The sequence below is a fragment of the Branchiostoma floridae genome, chromosome 1 (assembly GCF_000003815.2).
Source record: "Branchiostoma floridae strain S238N-H82 chromosome 1, Bfl_VNyyK, whole genome shotgun sequence".
Lineage (NCBI taxonomy): Eukaryota > Metazoa > Chordata > Leptocardii > Amphioxiformes > Branchiostomatidae > Branchiostoma > Branchiostoma floridae.
In genome coordinates this window covers 16,870,022-16,888,125 of record NC_049979.1, presented here as the reverse complement: position 1 = coordinate 16,888,125, position 18,104 = coordinate 16,870,022, and the positions used below count along the sequence as shown (strand labels likewise).

The following is an 18,104-nucleotide window of genomic DNA, read 5'->3' as shown; positions in this document are numbered from 1 at the left end:
GTCGTGTTTTGATATTTTTCGACTAGACTTGTGTACTGCACGTAGTGAAGTTGTACGGGGAAAACCAAACTACCGACCGGGAGAAAGAAAGCTGACACTCACGCTCGAGTAAACTGAATCAATGAATCGTCCTGCGAGGAATGTCCGTTCATTCACAAACTTAGGAAACACGAAACCCGTCCAATACTCTCTACTCCAAGGTCAGATACACAACTTGGCGGGTAAAACCAATCGCAATTCGTAAAGGGAAAAGAAGATCCGGATAGTATAAGAACGTGTATAACGGTACTTACGATCAGTTGTGTTGTGTACAGCCCGCTAGTAGTGTATGGGTATGCTTCCTTCCTGCCTGGGGTCGGTTTCGCGTAACCCGCGTGCTTCCTTCGTTAGTGTGGTGTGTGTCACACAGGGCCACTCAGTGGACTGGTGGTTGGCTGTTACGTCAATAGGACACGCCCCTGCAGGGAGATAACCAGGCAACCATTAGCGCTTTATGGTCCTGGGGCTTCCGGCCAGGGGGCGGGCGGCCTGCTGATCAAATAAACCAAAGCAAAGGAAGTTCTCTGCGGCGTCCAATCAGCTGGCCACTAGGACACAGGACGGCTTCTTTATCAGCAAAACCACTCGGTCATGCAAGAAAATATAGTATATTTCTCTGTTCAAGGGCTTTGACCCAATCTTTGACCTCTATACAATCAGCTGACCGGGTCGTGTGTAGCGGGAAATGTTCGAGACGCACGGTGCCATTACAACATTAGCCACACAAAGGGCTCGGTGGACATTCGGCACCAGACCCACAATTAGAGGCCCCACGGACCATACCAATGGTTGGTCGTTACGAACCTATTATTGGTCTCAGTCGGGCTCTACAAAGCCTGTGGGCACTTCACGAAGTTTTAGCAAGGGGTTGTGACTGTAAAGGCGTTGGACAATCTCGGTCGGACATAAGAACTGACCAATCACAGAATCATAGGTCCCAGTGGTCCACTATGCACCAGAACAAAATATCTAGTCGAACATAATACAAGACGCCAGTAACACATTCGCGGGTAAGTGTGAAGATCGGATTCCCTCCACTTTGCTGATCATTTCCTGTTGTTATTTTTGGGTCCTTTCTATCGTGGTCGATACCCTATCCTCAAAATATGTATGAATGATCCCCAGTTTCCAATAACACAAACTGCTTAACTATGCTGACCTCCGTCCCCTCTAAAACAAAAAAGCGGAACCTCGCCTTAAGTGTCTTCAGCATGCCAAACGTTTTGACCATCAATCTCTTATGTCAGCGCCTTTATTCGGCGTACAGAGTGCTGACAAGTTCGGCACGTGGATGGAAGGTTTTCTTACGGGCCATCCCTCGCACGCCGCCGATCAACAGGTGCTTGTGTTACCGTCGCCACGACATCAAAGTGCCACTGTCACAAATAGCTACAGTACCACTTTCATTCCTTTCATTACCCCAGTTCCAGAGAGAACGCTATCAAGATATCAAGATGTAGAGCTTCTACACACCAGCGACTCGCCAAACAAACATGACTCACGGTATTTACACAACTCGCTGTTCGACACAATTGGCGCTTAGTTCCAGTGCGATGAGTTACACATATCGGCAATTGTGCGTAATCTACCAGGACACACGTGAAAAGTTTTCTTTACAAGAAGAGGAAGTCCATAATATAAAGCACTACTTAGTGTGTATCACCGGCGAGAAAAAAATACCAAACACTTAGCAATTAGCACTGTTGGTTACCATAGCAACAGATACTGGCAAAGTATAACTATTCTTGTGCACATACTTAATTGCGTATGTAAATATTTATGTTTTATTCCAAAAACCAAGGAGATTAACTTAATTGCAATAAGCTTCATTCTCATGTGCAAAACTGAACACTCTAATGGTAATACTTAATGGCGTTTCGCATGTTCTGAATTCACTGTAAACAGAAACGGGTCAGGAAATAGCAAAAACGATGTAAGCTATAGGATCTTGCCAAAAATAGCGCGAATGTAGGCCATTTTGACGTCATGTTTTGAGATCCAGGTCCCTGGTGTCGCTCTTGACGTCATCACAGTTAGTGTGCGTGACTCAGTCCTCTGGTCTACATTCTGTACGTGTGAAATTCTAGCGAAAATCCAGTCGGACCTCAACATGGCGTGACTGACGTTCAAATATTATGACACATTTCCCTCCTGTCCAAGCCGGGAATCAAGTCATCGATAATCATCATCAGAAGTGTGCAATGCTTAGAAGCATGGTCATGTCATTGACCTTGTTTGATACTTACTATACTGTATCTTTTTCGATAAAGAAGTTTGAAACACGTGATTTCACATCGCCCTAATTCGTAACTGTGTAAAGGGTTGACTTCACTAATATCGTCCCAGCTAGACCTAGGGCAGATGTTTAGTGTAAATTCGTGCCAGAAGGATGAATGAAACATGACACCACTGCCGAGAGCTGCTTCCCCACTGGAGTCAACACCTGTGAAGCCTTTGATTGTGACATATGGGACTACACTACCCTAAACTACAGCCAGATGATTGGAGTTCGAGCCTCCATCCAAATATCTGCTTGAATATTACAGTGCGTCATTTGTGTGCCGCGCTGTGCGCCGTGTATCCTTGTTTTAGCTTATCTTTTTTTTTCAACCTTTATTTAACCTTGATACATCTTTAATGAAAACATGACGAAATGAACATACAGCGCACACATCGCTCCTCCAAACCAAGCTTGGGTCTGTCATCATTCTAGACAAAAATATTTCGAGCTAGTTAGCAACATTTCACACGCAATAAATCTCGCTACAGACGAGAACAATATAGCTCTGTCTCAGAAGATATAAAGTTTTGAGATGGCGCCTACCTAATTCCACTTTTATTGGTGAAGATGTGTTTATGACCGAATTGTTTGGCATCAAACTTCAAGTATCCCAGACTCGATGTTTTTATGCGTCGGTAATCGCCCTTTAAAAAGTGACACCCTGCAATGTGTTTGTGACCTTTGACACTCCCAGCTGACGCCTTGGTACGTTATCACATAACATTAGGTCTATTCTTACAAAGGGCGTTCTTGAATGTAGGGCAAATGTGGTTAGTTTTCTTAGAACTGATCGTAGAATCATTCTGATGTGAATGCACGTTCGCCGGCCACATGGGCCGGTGCGGTTAGACAGTGGTGGTCACACGCTACGGCCCAAATGGCTGTACTAAACAAGTCAGACATAAAACCAGACGAAGGCTTACGGATATGCCCAGAGATACTTATCAATCCTCGCCAAAGTCTGACCCGTCGCGAACTCCGTCTGGTTTTCCGTAAACACAGTTGTATGCTGACCACCGAGCGTACTTCATTTGCAAAATACTTAGACATTGCGTGGCCGCGTGGGCCCGCCCTGGCCTAAACACACGGCGGGGACCCGAAATTTAAATACCCGGCCGGCGGAGCACGCATGCCCCGCCGTCTGACAAACATCCAGGAAACCGGTTAGCCACAATTGAATGAGCCATATGAATGAATGGCATGACACCATGTCGGATGCCGGGTTCGTGCCCTCTTGGTATTCTTGTCTTGCTGTCTGGTGTTTTGTGATGACCTCATATGCTGTCTCGTTCTACTTTTCCCGCCAACGTACTCAGCCGACCAGTCCGGGGGAGAGAAAACATCACTACGGCCACGCAGCCACGGCCACGTGGTGTCTGGAAAATGACAACATTTACTATGAACTGTTTCCCTCAGTCTTCATATCTGTATTATATAACTCAGAAACAATTAGCGTCCATAAGGTGAAGAATACCTCCCAGACAGACGTTACAACTCACGGCGATGTTCTGTTTGTGACTTATAAGTTATAACCTATCGCTTGACAACTCATACCTGTTCCATGATGTACAATGTTTATCATCACGAAAAGTACATTTCATGTTTTGTCGGACACCAGATGCCTAGTGTTGATTAGGGTCCACGCTTGCAAGTTGATATGTTCATTTGAAGTGACCATTCTAATTGTGCGTGGGAGGACACCAAATTGCAGAAGTTGATGACGAAAATACTCGCCCTCTTCACTTTTGTGAGGAGTAGCCACCTGGCGGTGTTTTGTTAGTCTGTGTTTTAGAATGACCTCACTTCACATTGTCTGGACTCCCTCCGCCTACGCGAAAACGCAAGGGGGCTTTCATAGCCGGCCACGGGTGAAAAGTCCGGGCAAAACACGGCGCATATGGACATGTTGTGTCTACGGACGTCTCATGACAGAAACGCGCCAGAAATAATTGACACCTTCAATTTTACGACATGTTCGTGACGCACGACGAATTACGGCAGATCTGCAGATAAAGTTTATGGTCCTAAACACATGACTGTCATACGAGAGGTTCTACAGCCTGATTGTTATCTAAAGGAAACAACGCCCGGTGGGCACGGTGCCAGCGACAAAAATAACCACGTATCCCGCCTTTCCCACCCTCCTACCTTTCATACCCCTGTTTCCGTACTCGATAAACACGTGCAAAAATCACGATTTGGTGTTTATGTGCGTCTGTCTCCTTGGTCCCGTCATATGCCGTGGCGCATAGGGCCGGTCATATGTCACCAAAATTCCACGAGATTGTTCCACAAGAATCAAAATGCTATTAGATCTACAACATGACATTCGCTGACAGTTCTCATTGGTAAATGTTTCCAAAACATCCTCTAGGCAATGAGGTTTTATTTTGCTCTAGGTGATTTCGACTTCTTGATTCTTTGCCTTCCTACCATTTTTCTCCTTTTGCTCATTTGCTGTATCTCAATTCTCAACTTTCCCACTGATCAACTTTGAGTGCCACTGGACTTCTCTACGATTCCTGGCATTTTAAACAGGCACAATATCACTGAATCTTATACTGGAAGGTCATTCCAAAGAGAAAGAACAGAAGATTCGCACGCGTATACCATTAATTTGTCCTCTCCATACATCTGCTTGAAGGATGCAGACTACAGGTATGAGCCTGCGCCCCATTCAGCTAGACGCGCTGCGACCTCACTGCGACCTCGCTGCGGCCTCACTGCGGCCTCACTGCGGCCTCACTGCGGCCTCACTGCGACCTTGCTGCGATCGAAATTGGATTTGTGTAACCCCAGACTTCATCATTGTAAGTTGTAACAATATGCAAAGTGAAAGTCATCAAAATATATAATGTACAAAAGCAAGATTATTTTTTATCTATAAACTTCACTTTGTCAAATTTCAAGTCGCAGCGAGAATGAAGGTAGATAGTAGCCCCAATAGCAGGCTCTCTAAGCCTTTTCCCCTCACAATGCTCTTTTCTTTTTGTACTGGGTCGTTTGTGCCGTCGGTCACACAAGAAACCCAGTACAAAAAGAAATGACCACCAAAAACGTATTTTGACCTTCTATAAAACGAAGAAAAATGCCAGAGAGCCTGCATGCTATGGAGGCTAGGTAGCTATCGCGTACAATGCCAGCCCATCTAAAGCGCTACAGTGTACATTTCTAGCGATTTTCAGTCAGTCCAATACAGTGTGATCGACATATATATCAAAATCTTGGCATCGGAAGAGAGATGACGAGGCGTGAACGTGGGGGTGCCAAAACTTGTCAGCACTTTTTATAGCATTTGTTGACCCTCTGCCATTTCGTTACTTCCTCAAATGCACGCGATCTGGCGGAAACAGCCTGGCGATGATATCTTTATCTCACCACTCACACAACTGGTACATATCCGTGACTGTAGGCTTATCTCACTCTCCAGCTTTAATCTCGGGAAGATTCGCACCATGCGCCGAGGTATCTGCAGGACTCACGCTTCTGACAAAAGCGACTCCTATCTGATCTTCCGAAACCTGCCAGGAAATGGCAGCAGGACAATTGTATATATACTATATATATTATACTAAATTTATATATATATATACTATATATACTTACTGAATCGAGGACCATAGTGATTCGATCATTCAGATGGCTGCCAATTTATCATACAGCTTTGGGAAAAAAAGGAAGACGACGAAGAAAACCTTTTGTTCTTTACTAACAGAAGAAGTGGCATTGGGAATACGGTACTGTACAATAATACGTTACATGGATGGGTTATGTATGTAAAACGACAAAAGAATGTTCTTTTACAAAAAGGTGCAGAAAAAAAAAGAAAAATGTGCCACACTCAGACTGTGCAAAATCCATTCCCATCCAGCTTGTTACAGATTCAGCTAAACAAAAGGCTGATCACAAATGCCATCACTTCCAAGAAGTCTGCGTGCTCACTGTGGCTAGCCTAGTTCTCCAGGCTAGATCATCAGCTACCATTTGTTGCACAGTTGCGGTGCCCCCAGGAAGTTGAGGCTACATTAGGATTAGTCGGTCCCATACCCAGACGTCCTGACTCGCGGCCGCCAATTAAAACTGCCCTGTCTGATAATCCCTTATCAAGCGCCGTGACCTTGGTTCTGTCTCAGATGTTGTGGGCAGATCTGATCTTGTCTGTGATAGCCGGCTTTCCATGCCGCCCCTGGCAGACCCGGCTTCGCGTTACAAGGGTATCATTGCGTGGCAGTTTGGACGCTCAAGTATCCACACACTCACCCCCTCCCCACTAAAAATAGGTGAACACGCTGGACTAGAGTTTAACTGGTTCATTTGGCTTTTGATAGGATACATAATTAGTAACTTCTCTTTAGTTTTTTATTTGACAATAGATTAGAATTATCATGAATTTTATATACAAAATGCATATATCTACATAGAAGAGACGAATATTACTGTCTTTAAACTCGTTATTAAACGGGAAAGCTGTACCATTAAGATTATTAGAAAATCAAAGAAAAATATCATGATCTTTCTTCCTGCAAACTGATTCATTGTGTTCTTAAAATGTCACGAAATTGATGCAATTTCACCTGCAAGTACTATTGTCTGTGAAGATCATGCGGTAGTCAGAGCAGAGCACTTCGTTGTGTATGATAACAGCTTTGGCTGTGAACTTGTGAACACAAGTCCTTGTGTCTACGAGTAGACCTTAGGAGTGATCCTCGGCGTTTACAAGACTTCCTAAACCCCACAGGGAAGAAGACGGAATATATCACTTACCCCTGATCCAGAAGTTCACGTCTGTAGCAGATGTAGGAAATATGTCTGTAAACACCACCTTCCTGTGACAACGCCCGGTGTCAATGAACTCTGTACTAGAAGCTCAACTACAACATCCCAGTCGCGCGGCTCCAGCGGCAAGGGCACCCAACCCCCCAGAGACCTCGGTTGGTGGTCCGGCCCGTGGCACAGCTTCTCCTGAGATCTGAGACGAGATCGGTCGGCAATTACGGAGCCACCGCGTTTATCGCAAGAGTTGGCGGATTAATCCTGATCTTCTTTGATTTGTCGGTTTTCCGGGACCCGCTCAATTAGACTTATCCTGTCTATACCTCTATGTTACTGTAGAATCAATTTCTTAGGTACCCGTCTAGATGTAACCGATATAAAACTGTTGTTTCTGATATAGGACTACGGCAGTTTTTGTGTTACATCTCTTTTGTCTTCCTCGTAACTACCATAACTGATCATAACTATCATAATATTGGACGTCAGTACAATGCACAATGATGCTAATTCCATTTATTACTTTAATTGTTCCACGGTAGATACTAGTAGTACGCAAGTGTCTTTCCGTGAAATATTATGTTAACTTTCTATTCACAGTTTACCAGACTCCAGCAGAAAGCCATCCCTCATCCCCGAATGTTTTTGGAAGTTGATCCCTATCTCCTGTGAGTCCACTTAGACTAGGGTACTGTTACTATAACGTCGGGAGACGTGATTATATGACCGTGCCGTTAACAATGTGGGAAATTTTGGACGACAGAAATTTCTCGGAAGACAGCCTGTCCTTACGTCTTAATTAGTCAGAAGCCACTTCCACGGGAAGTAGTGGAGAAGTATATAAGCAAGGCTAAACAACATATCCATGACAGGTCATTAGGACGTTTGGTATGACAAATATGCGTATGTTTCGTCCAGGGAGTGATTATGATACTACTGTGGATTGACGTATTTTGTATTTGAAACAGTCGGGGCTTTTGAAATATTTTTTTTTCCCCTTTATACTTCATTTCAGAGACGCCACAAACAGAGCATCCAATAACTATCTAGCCAACTAACTTAACTAACTACCAAACCCGGGTCTAGCAGATAGAGATAGCTGACCTTTTAGAAAGTAGCCTCCCTATCAGACTGCTCGGTGGGAGTTAAAACTTTGCCGATTTGGCTGATTGAGTTCTACCGGGTATTTCTCATCAGTACGTTTTCATGGCCTCTGTTGTTTTTATTACAACATTGTAACGGTTAAACAACAGCTACCAGGACCGATGAGAATGCTACAGAGGCTAATGGTACTGTGCAAAAGTTACGCTCATGACTATTTTTTTCGTTCTCTGTTTTTGGTGTCTTTTTATATTACTAGAGATACACTACATATGATACTACATTACCGAAAGCTGCTAGACCAGGCCCCAGTTTGGACACGTGACCGTAGTAAAGCAGGGACTGCCGGGGTCCAGACATTTGATGGGTCCTTATCGTTAATTTGGACCACAGATAAAATCCTCATTTCCCGACACAAATAAATATCTAAGTGACGTAAGACAGACACTAACACCTGATATCATAGATTTCCACGACGGCTCAGCAAACAAACAAACAAACAGACAAATATACAGATAAACAAACAATACACGACAAACAAGTTACTGTTATACATGATCCGTTATATATGAGACCGTGCAAGATTTTACAAGTCACGACGTAAAATCGCAAATTAGGCCTACTGATTTTGATATTAGCTTCACTCTACATAACCACGAGTCACGCAGACGAAAGTGCGTCCCCTTTTTATAGACCTCTCATAATGACATAAAATCAGCAACGCGCCATTTTCATTGTCTATTTTAGAATTTTGTATGTAGATTGACATCGGTGCGTTCAGTTCTCTGGGTCTGCTTCACTGTTATGTATCTCCAGCATGTGCTTTTTTAACCACTCCGACATTCCTACTATTTTTCCACCGGAGTTCAAGATTCAAAGGTGCATTTTAAAGTTGAAAAAACAGGAACCACCCCATGTAGCCTTTGATTGTATGGGTTTGACAAGCACAACATACTTAGAATAGACTATATATAGACTGCACTTGATGTGTGTGGACCGTGATTCCTGGTGACCTGTGGTCTGTAGTCCATCCCCACAGGTCAGACGGACCACAGATTTGTGTCTCTGGGACAAAACAAACCGTGTTGACCTCCAGTGCAGTCATCCTCTCTCTAGTTTTGCCTTGGCTGGACGGAGGAGGCCTTGTGGCTGTTGATGTTAATCTGGGTCATTATAAAATTCCCATTTCCCTTCGTGCGTTTTGTGTAAACACACTTGGCACCAAACGGACCGGTGACTTTTCTTACACAAACGTCACTCGGCATGTTGCCAAGGGCAACGCTGTTGCGTCCGGCCGGCACAATAAAGGCGGGAAAGATTAACCCGGTTTGGCGATCTTGATACTTCCGTAAACGTCAAGAGTACCATAACAAAGTCTCGCTCCTTTCTTTCAACCAAATGCTCACTAACAGTTGTCGCCTTGTTTTACATCGAATCCAGGGCCATTAGCAAAGTAAAAGCACCAAAGATTGACGAGATGGAAGGACGTTTCTTGGGCAAACGACGGAAGTGGGTAATAGACTTATCAGTCGCATGGAGGCGCTTCTCTCAAAGATCACTGTGTGCTGGACGTCTTCGAATCTTCAAGCAGGTGTATGGCCATATGAACGTCTCTTGGACGGTGGAGGTGACCAGAGAAGAAAAAGCGCACAGCGGAAAGGAGCATAAAATAAGTCGGACGTACATGTGCATCTACTTTGAGATTAGCATTCTTAGGTGCGTGTGAATGTAGATTTTTATGTGATAAATAAAGACAAGCTATTTCATTTATTTCAAAATTACAAAGTAGATCTCATTCTCTCTTTACAAGTCGTTTCGAAACGGCATGCAAGTCGAAAATTGGCTGTGTAAGAGAGTAAAAGTTCTAAGATAGCGAAGTTTCTGGCTAGCGTGGGAGTAGGATGTCGTGTGGAACAAGAAACATGTAAGGAATTACTCTGAGTAACAGTTTCGTGCGTGGCAACTTTGAACTTCTGGTTTGGGTTACCCCGTGAGGAGGTCTTTCTGCGGTCAGCGCGGTGCCTGCGGCTAGGGCAGGCGTGGGTAATTTTCTCCCTTTGAGAAAGCAAACGGCTGCGAAGTGCTGCTTCCGCCGGCTGACATAACGTCTAGTAATCATAAGTCATACGCAGGCACGGCAGTAGAGATGACCTTGCTTGTACCCAAAACGAGAAAGAACAGAAAAGAGCGCACCGGAAGTGTCCTGAGGCTACACCGCAAACCAAATGGTGATCACCGCTGAAGATGAACAAAGGTTACGTCCATCATAACAGTTGCGATACCAAATTGAGTTGTAAGTTTTCGAGCGGGTACGTCACGGAATGACAGGTCAATTAATTTGTCGTCAGTTTTCAAACGTTACGATGGTTTGCTCTCTAATGTGTTACAAGACTTCGCGGGATGAAACGTGCGTGGTTTATCTGCCAAGTGCCTAGTCATCTCATATAATAATCCGGAAATTGGCAATGACTGCATCCCCAATGTTGGACAAGATACTGAATCTAGGAACTTTTCAATCAAAATGTAGGAAATTTTCAATCAGCCCACTTCCGACTAAAGTCGATTTGTTTTTCCAAGTGATTTCGCATGTCAGTCCTACCGGAGCGGTTATGGCACAGATCCAGTGCAGCTCATTGGAAATGACGCTTGTCTCGTGCTTACAATCATGAGCAGAGGCGGCTCAAATCAGATCTGACGGGCTGACACACCTTATTTACGGTGAGTTTAGCTCGCAGTCTCGTCGGCCTTGCCTGGCTCGTTAGCCAAGGCCGAGCGTCTTTTGTTTCGATTGTGCCCATTTATTACAGACGGGCTCCTGTTACGCTGAGAGAAGACGCCCAGCGGCACTGTCCTCCCGGCCTGGTACCTGTGTTGTTGCTGCCACACCTGTATGGCATCCACCACCTTGCTTTGATAAATGGAAGGATTACCGTCTAAAGGTTGTAATTAACTTGCCAAGGACTGCGCCGGGCATTTTCTGGGAGGGGTGGAGGGAATGACCTTCTCTCAACTAGATTGTAGAAATGATACCAGCGAGATTTTCTCCAAGATAGTATTTTGGCATCAGTTGCAGTGCGTTCGCGCCTGACCATATTACATGCCCTTTTCTGAGGGAAGATTTGAGATCAGCAACTGATGAGCGTTCGAATAACAATTCTGTCAAGTTAACGTCCATGAGCACTGTTTAGAACAAGGGATAGTGCATATTGACGTTCAAATGGAGACGTGTCACAGGTCAGGTCTTTGGTATAGACTACAGCGTCAAGTCACAAACTTTAGACAAATGCGCCTTGGACATTGAACAAGACTCTGACGTGATACAAGTTATGATTTTAATGTGTGGCTGTGCATTGCCCAAAGGTAACTGCAAGTATATTTTTTTTCTATGAAACGAGGTCCAACAGTTGACAACAACCTTTCTTTTTTCTTGACGCCTGAATTTACGACGCACCATTCAAGATATTAAAGACATATTCAATAACACAAATTGCTGCAAATCGTTTAGAATCATCGTCCTGCTGATCGAGGTCGGGGAGATAAAGACAGTGATATCTGGTTGAGTGATTTGTACTTGAAGTGCGGATCAAGTTTCACCCCAACCTCAGGCCCTCTGGCGGCTGTCTGCTAGCAGGCATTCATCATAAGTCATAATTAAGGTGCACCATTGTGTACGTGTCGTCTTTGGTACAAAGAAACGAGCATCACTAGACCATAAATTGTCTAAACATATCATTGTCTCTACCTTACAATTGTAGGGTAGAACTCCTACTTCAAAAATGTTCGCAAGAAATCGAAGAAGTGCTCAAGACAGTGGGTAACGATCAACAGCACCTATACCTACAACTTCTGCTGTCTTTCATGTCGTTGCTGTTCGTAGGTGAATTGTGGCAGAAATATAAGCTAAACGTCGGACCGACGACACTGTGTCTACTGACACAGGTAACATGAACCTCTTGAAGTCTACACGTGAGATAATTTGTGCCATGCTCGTGAACTATGCGCGATGTATCTTTGATCTTCTGACACACCGTCATCACGGATCGCTGATCTAAAACGTCTCATCCTTTTTTGTGGAATTAGAGGGAACATCAGACACACACAGCGCGACGTCTGAACATTGTTGTGTATATATGTAGTGTAAGTGGGTGGTCACGGTAGGGATAAAGTCTCAAGGATATTTCCTTCGCAGGTAGATTCCTTCTGCGCTTTTCGGCAAGCACTAGAAAAACAGGAGCGGCTTACGACGTGACGTCATTTGGATTAGTGCTGCGATGCTATGGCAACCCACAGTTGAAAGCAATGAGGAGTGGATATATATATGGGAATTCTGTCATGGAAAAGTTAATCCATCACCAGCCTAGTGTTGAAAGGATGTCTTTCTACCTTTGTACATTTTATCTGTAAGCTTCTATGTACATTGCTATCTTCAAAGCAATTAAATCCCTGTCCAAATGATAGCTCCAACTCCATGTAGATAGCACTTAGATAGCACTTTCGTTTAAGCCTTCCTTCCCATATTTCTATCTTACATGATAACTCATATACCGTATTACTTTAATATTCCAGAAGTGTAACCATTCCCCGTGTCTAAATCATTCATGGGTGATACTTGAGGTCCTAGGTGTTCATACTGTTTATTTCTTTGTTTGCCAAATAGCAGTTACTCATGCAACTGGATATGATTTCGGAAATTCGAGGATATATTATTACCTGATATCTATATAGGCTTCATTGAAGTATAAGTGTTTCTTCGTTTGCTTATTTGGCGTTATAACTCTACAATACTGCCCGCTATGATGCTGCGATTTTTTTAATCCTGTGTGCGCTGTCACTCTGTGCGTCACAAAATTCGTGAAGCAAAGTTCTAAAACATGAGATAACACATCATGACAGCATATATATGGCTTGTATGTGTCGACTTCCCTCAGTACGCACCCAGAGTACAGTAGCCCCTCAGCATGGCAGTGAGACGTAACTCTCACAATCATTACAACATAATTAGATTTGCCCTTTTGGCACCCTTCTTTCATTAGTGAGTCTCTTCATGGCCGCCCGACGCCTGGACACATTAGTGGTCACCAGAAGTGCAAGGTGATCATTTACCCGTGGCTTTGGCGTGTCATGGCCCGTGTCCTGTAAAACTGTTGGCTCCCCCTCCCCGTATACATGTGTACACACAAGTCTGCAGACCTATTATCCTCCACACCTGGCATGTGATTTATACCACCATAGAACGGCCGGAAGTTTTGTATGTAAGGGTAACTGTTTAGTCATCATTGCCAAGTATCTCTAGTTTCTCGTTACTTTCTCTGCTCGCGCCTGTAAGCCGGGGCAAACACACGCACTGCTCCCACTCTTACTCCGCTGCCTCACCAGGGTCTGGTCTGCAGAACATGTTCGCACGACAGACCAAGTTCAAAGACAAAGTCACCCTTACAGAAGCTTCAAACACAAGGCGGGGGATTTGTGCCTTTCCCAAATTAGCGCTGCGTCTTTTCCAGTTGATGGAGTTCACAACAAGGGCAGATCAGGTGCATCTGAGTCTCATTACGTCTCTCCGGTCACCTGTCGAGTTGGACTCGGGGAGGAGGTAATGTTGCACCGCCTACACTCACGTCAGCTCCCCCGGTCCCCAACACCACCAAACACATGCAGCAGCGTCACAAACAACGCAGCGATTGTGTACTCTTATTTACGGTCCAAACAAAGAGGTGTTTGGATGGATTAAGGTTGCGTTGTGCGGGGGAAAACGGAGGAGGGCTCATAACAAGATGACAAGTCCAAGGCCAGGCGCCACCTGGGCCATGTCTGCGCGAATTCTCGCCCATTTGCCTGCGCTGTTTCACCTACAACCGCTCCCTGCATGGCAAACATCAAGGCAGGACCACGCCGCCGTCACAAGGTAACTATTACAGTATCGAGGCATTTCCGCGCCCAAACAGTAGTGGCGTTATTATATTTCAGCCATACATAGTATGGTGAAATATATTATATTCGTAATGTTTCTTTCTTTCTTTCTTTCTCCTGTCAAATCTTTAAAGTGATTCATCTCCGCCGTTCCTGGACCGAATGATCTGAAATTTGGCACAAGGGTAGAGTGGGTCAATACCCTTAGGTGTTTTTCTCATTTTTTTCATATCTGCCTTTAAAATGATTTTATTGAGGTTAAAATGTCATGTTTTGACCAAAACGGTGTATTTTGCCCCACTGTACCCTGGTCTTACAATGGAATGGCCTAAAATTTGGTGTAGATAGGCATTAGATAGTTGGTAAAATGATCCAAGTAAAATTTTTGGCATTAAACACTTTAAAATGCTTAATTTCAGCACTTTTCTGAAGGGAAATTGGTTTTCTTTCGGCCTCCTGCCGTGAACTGCAGTGACCCCACACACCTGCGCAGCCTGGGCTTTCGCGATAGCTAATTGAATTTAAAGAGCCAGCCAATCAGCGCCGAGGAAAACGAATGCTAATTAATATCCATAAGCTGGCTTCCAATGCCGTATATACAGACAGAAACACATGCATATTACAGCCTTACAGTGGCCATACATGTGTGTGTCACCCTTTGCCCGGTTTAAAATTGTAGTTTGCGAGGATTTGGAGTTCAGACAGGGTCATTTGAGAGGTAGCGGACGGTACGCATGCATTGAACGTTAGAATACAAGTCTTTGTCGTTGAATTAACCAACATTCCGCATGGTAATATCAATCATTTTCGGCATAGTTGACTTTGGTAGGGTGTGTTAAGACAATCGAGTAAATGTTACTTGGCGGAAAACACGGAAAAATTTGCCAGTTTGCATTTTTTTCATATCTGCCTCTAAAATGATTTTATTGATGTTTAAAGGTTATCTTCTGACCAAAACGGTATATTTTGGCCCACTGTACCTGGTATTACAATGGAATGACCTGAAATTTGGCGTAGATAGGCATTAGATAGTTGGTAAAATGATCCAAGTAAAATGTTTGGCATAAACTACTTTAAAATGCTTAATTTCAGCACTTTTCTGAGGAGAAATTGGTTTTCTTGTCGGCCTCCTGCCGTGAACTCCAGTGACCCCTCACACCTGCGCAGTCTGGGCTTAAACAAGAGTTAATTGAATTTAAAGAGCCAGCCAATCAGCGCCAAGGAAGACGAATGCTAATTAATATCCATAAGCTGGCTTCCAATGCCGTATATACAGACAGAAACACATGCATATTACAGCCTTACAGTGGCCATACATGTGTGTGTCACCCTTTGCCCGGTTTAGAATTGTAGTTTGCGAGGATTTAGAGTTCAGACAGGGTCATTTGAGAGGTAGCGGACGGTACGCATGCATTGAACGTTAGAATACAAGTCTTTGTCGTTGAATTAATCAACATTCCGCATGGCGATATCAATCATTTTCGGCAGAGTTAACTTTGGTAGGGTTAGTTGAGACATTTGAGAAAATGTTACTTGGCGGAAAACGCGGGAAAAATGGCCAGTTTGCGTTTAGTTTTGATACGTAGGTTTGACAGTGGCGAAATTGATTATTTTCTCATCAATATTTCTCGTAATAATTATTTGAACTGTAAATCTAAACAATTGGCTTACATGTGCAATTTTTGTATGAATAAAGATCAATGGGTACTAAAATTATGTGTAACTTATTGCTCTTTGTCAATAGATCAGCATTTTTTCTATAGTGGCCATATGTCTATAGTGGCAACATTTCTCTCACTGTACTGGAAAGAAAAGTGATGTATTTTTTCCCGAGCAAATGTAGGTACTTCTAGTGCTTTTTTCATTACGTAAACTTTGTACATTCAAATTGTAAGTAACTTTAAACTGCCAGAGTTTTAGCCCAATAAAACACTCCCAGTACCAGTGTATCACCACTGACCCCCGAAAAGAAACCCTCGAACAAGGTAGAAACTCCTATCCTCCGGGTCTCGCACGCTACAAGCAGGAAATTATAACACTAACACAACAAGATTACGCCCGTTGGCTGTTGCATACAAAGTAAAGGTATGCAGGAGGATATACTTAACAAAGAAGGAAATGAAATATATAGATAAAGCCACATCAAGTTAAGTTGTTGGTCCTGGAATTTTTCAGAAAAGAAATACAGTACCTACTCTCCAAGCAGAGGTTAGGCTCTGGCTGTTTTTTAAAACGTTTTTTTAGTCGTTTTTATCGGGCTTTCTATTTTGTCATTTTTCTTGAAGTACGCCAGCCAGTAGGTTTTGACACAGTAAGATATAAAAGAAAATAGAAAGCCCGATGAAAAGACTAAAAAAACGTTAAAAAACAGCCGGAGCCTAACCTCAGCTTGGAGAGTACACAGTACCTGCACCTGCATGATAATTATTAAAGCGCATGCCATACTTGAATAAAAGAAAAGTTCACTGCAATGATAAATGTATCCACATCACTAGGAGCTGATAACGGTACTTGGACCCAGTTATCGTACTGGAAATTGTTGAATGGCTTCATGTAATTTCATGATGAAAATCTTCTGAATGGAAGATGCTGTGTTTTTTTTTTTTTTTACTTTCGGAAAAATAGGAGCTGCCGCGATTCTAAAAAAACAATTAGTTATGCATAGGGGCTCCTGTGGAAGATTATATTCTTCCATATGGGCCCGGTGCATATTGAGCAAGCTCTGTTTTGACCTGGAATCAATTCACAATATTAGTTCTCTTTTGGGGATAACTTACAGTCAAATTGTTCCATTATTGCGCAGGGGTGACTTGGAACAGTCCAATGTTGCGTGGGAATGGGTATGGCTGAAATATGCTGTATTTGCACCCAAGCAAATGTCGGCCTTTCTAGTTGAAATTGCACCCTTGTCCCTGAGTCGGAGTTCAGAGTGCACGCCCATGAGATAAGCCAGATCCTGTGATTGCCGACAACAATGTCCTCTCACATTTCACCTCTTACACAGACTTGCCTAACGACTAAAATGCCCGCTTTTTAACCGCAGCAAAAAGTCATAAATCACGACCTCGTGATGGCCACTGATTAGACTTGAGACACAAATGAGAGACGGAGCACAAAACAAAGAAAACACAGCTTGAGTACATCTGCTATCTTATTACACGAAAGAGGTATTACACTATACATTTGCCCCGACCTTCAAACTTGCGTTGCCAACTTTCTCACACTCAGCAGGTATAACTATAAGGGCACGTGTGTTCTGTTGCTCCAAATGGATCCTCAATAGTGTCATTGTTGAACAATATAGGCGAGCGCCAGAATGATGTTCAAACAAATCTAGTACTAAGTAAGCAGATAAGTGTACTTCATTGCCAATCGTTATTGGCATAGCTAGCTTATATAAGGTGGGGTGATTCTTCTAAATGGTCTAACAACCAGTTACATCTAAACTGTGTACAACCCAATAAGACCAAACGCAAAAAGTTATGATTACTTGTAACACTTTCCGGTGACCGTGCGTACGTGTGTAAACGCACAGTAAATGGACATGAAAGATGGAATTAAGGTAATTATTACCAGTTATACAGTAAACCACTGTGTGAACGTAGGTTACCTGAGACAGGTGAGTCGGTACGACTGACGACACCGACCGGCTGTGCAGTCCAAGCTCGCCGCCTCCTGGAGGCGATGTCAAGTGGCAGGTCCGGTGGTTAAGTGAGTTGCCCGGTCAGCAGGCGCAACTTTATACCACCGACGTGTCAGAGCGCAATGGTTCTGCCGCCGTGCCGAACTTCAAGTGCCGCGCCGCCTGCCTAGTCTCCCGCAGGGCACTAACAAACCACGGGCCCCTAGAACAATGGCCGCTTGTTAATTACACGTTTCTGGTTTCAACCTCGCTGCAATTTTTGAAACCCATCCAAGCCGAGTTTTTTTTTTCTTCGGAAGGACGCCGTCGGACCTGTGGCGGGCTGATGTATTTATGGCGGCGGCCACCTGGTTTTGCCGCTCC

At 43.8% G+C, this 18,104-nt stretch overlaps 1 protein-coding gene across 3 annotated transcripts in view; it reads right to left on the bottom strand.

Moving 5' to 3' along the window:
• The window catches only part of LOC118416188 (transcriptional regulator Erg-like), a 58,394-nt gene extending 40,560 nt beyond the window's left edge, over nt 1-17,834 (bottom strand). The window contains exons 1-2 of one of the 3 annotated variants that reach the window (XM_035821302.1): nt 17,709-17,834; nt 294-458 (exon numbers count right to left, since the gene is read on the bottom strand). The gene's annotated coding sequence lies outside the window, so the exon portion shown is untranslated. Of the gene's footprint in view, nt 1-293; nt 459-7,084; nt 7,184-17,708 lie in introns of those variants that run through there. The other 2 variants (XM_035821309.1, XM_035821294.1) reach the window with 2 other exon arrangements.
• Nucleotides 17,835-18,104: the final 270 nt, after the last annotated feature.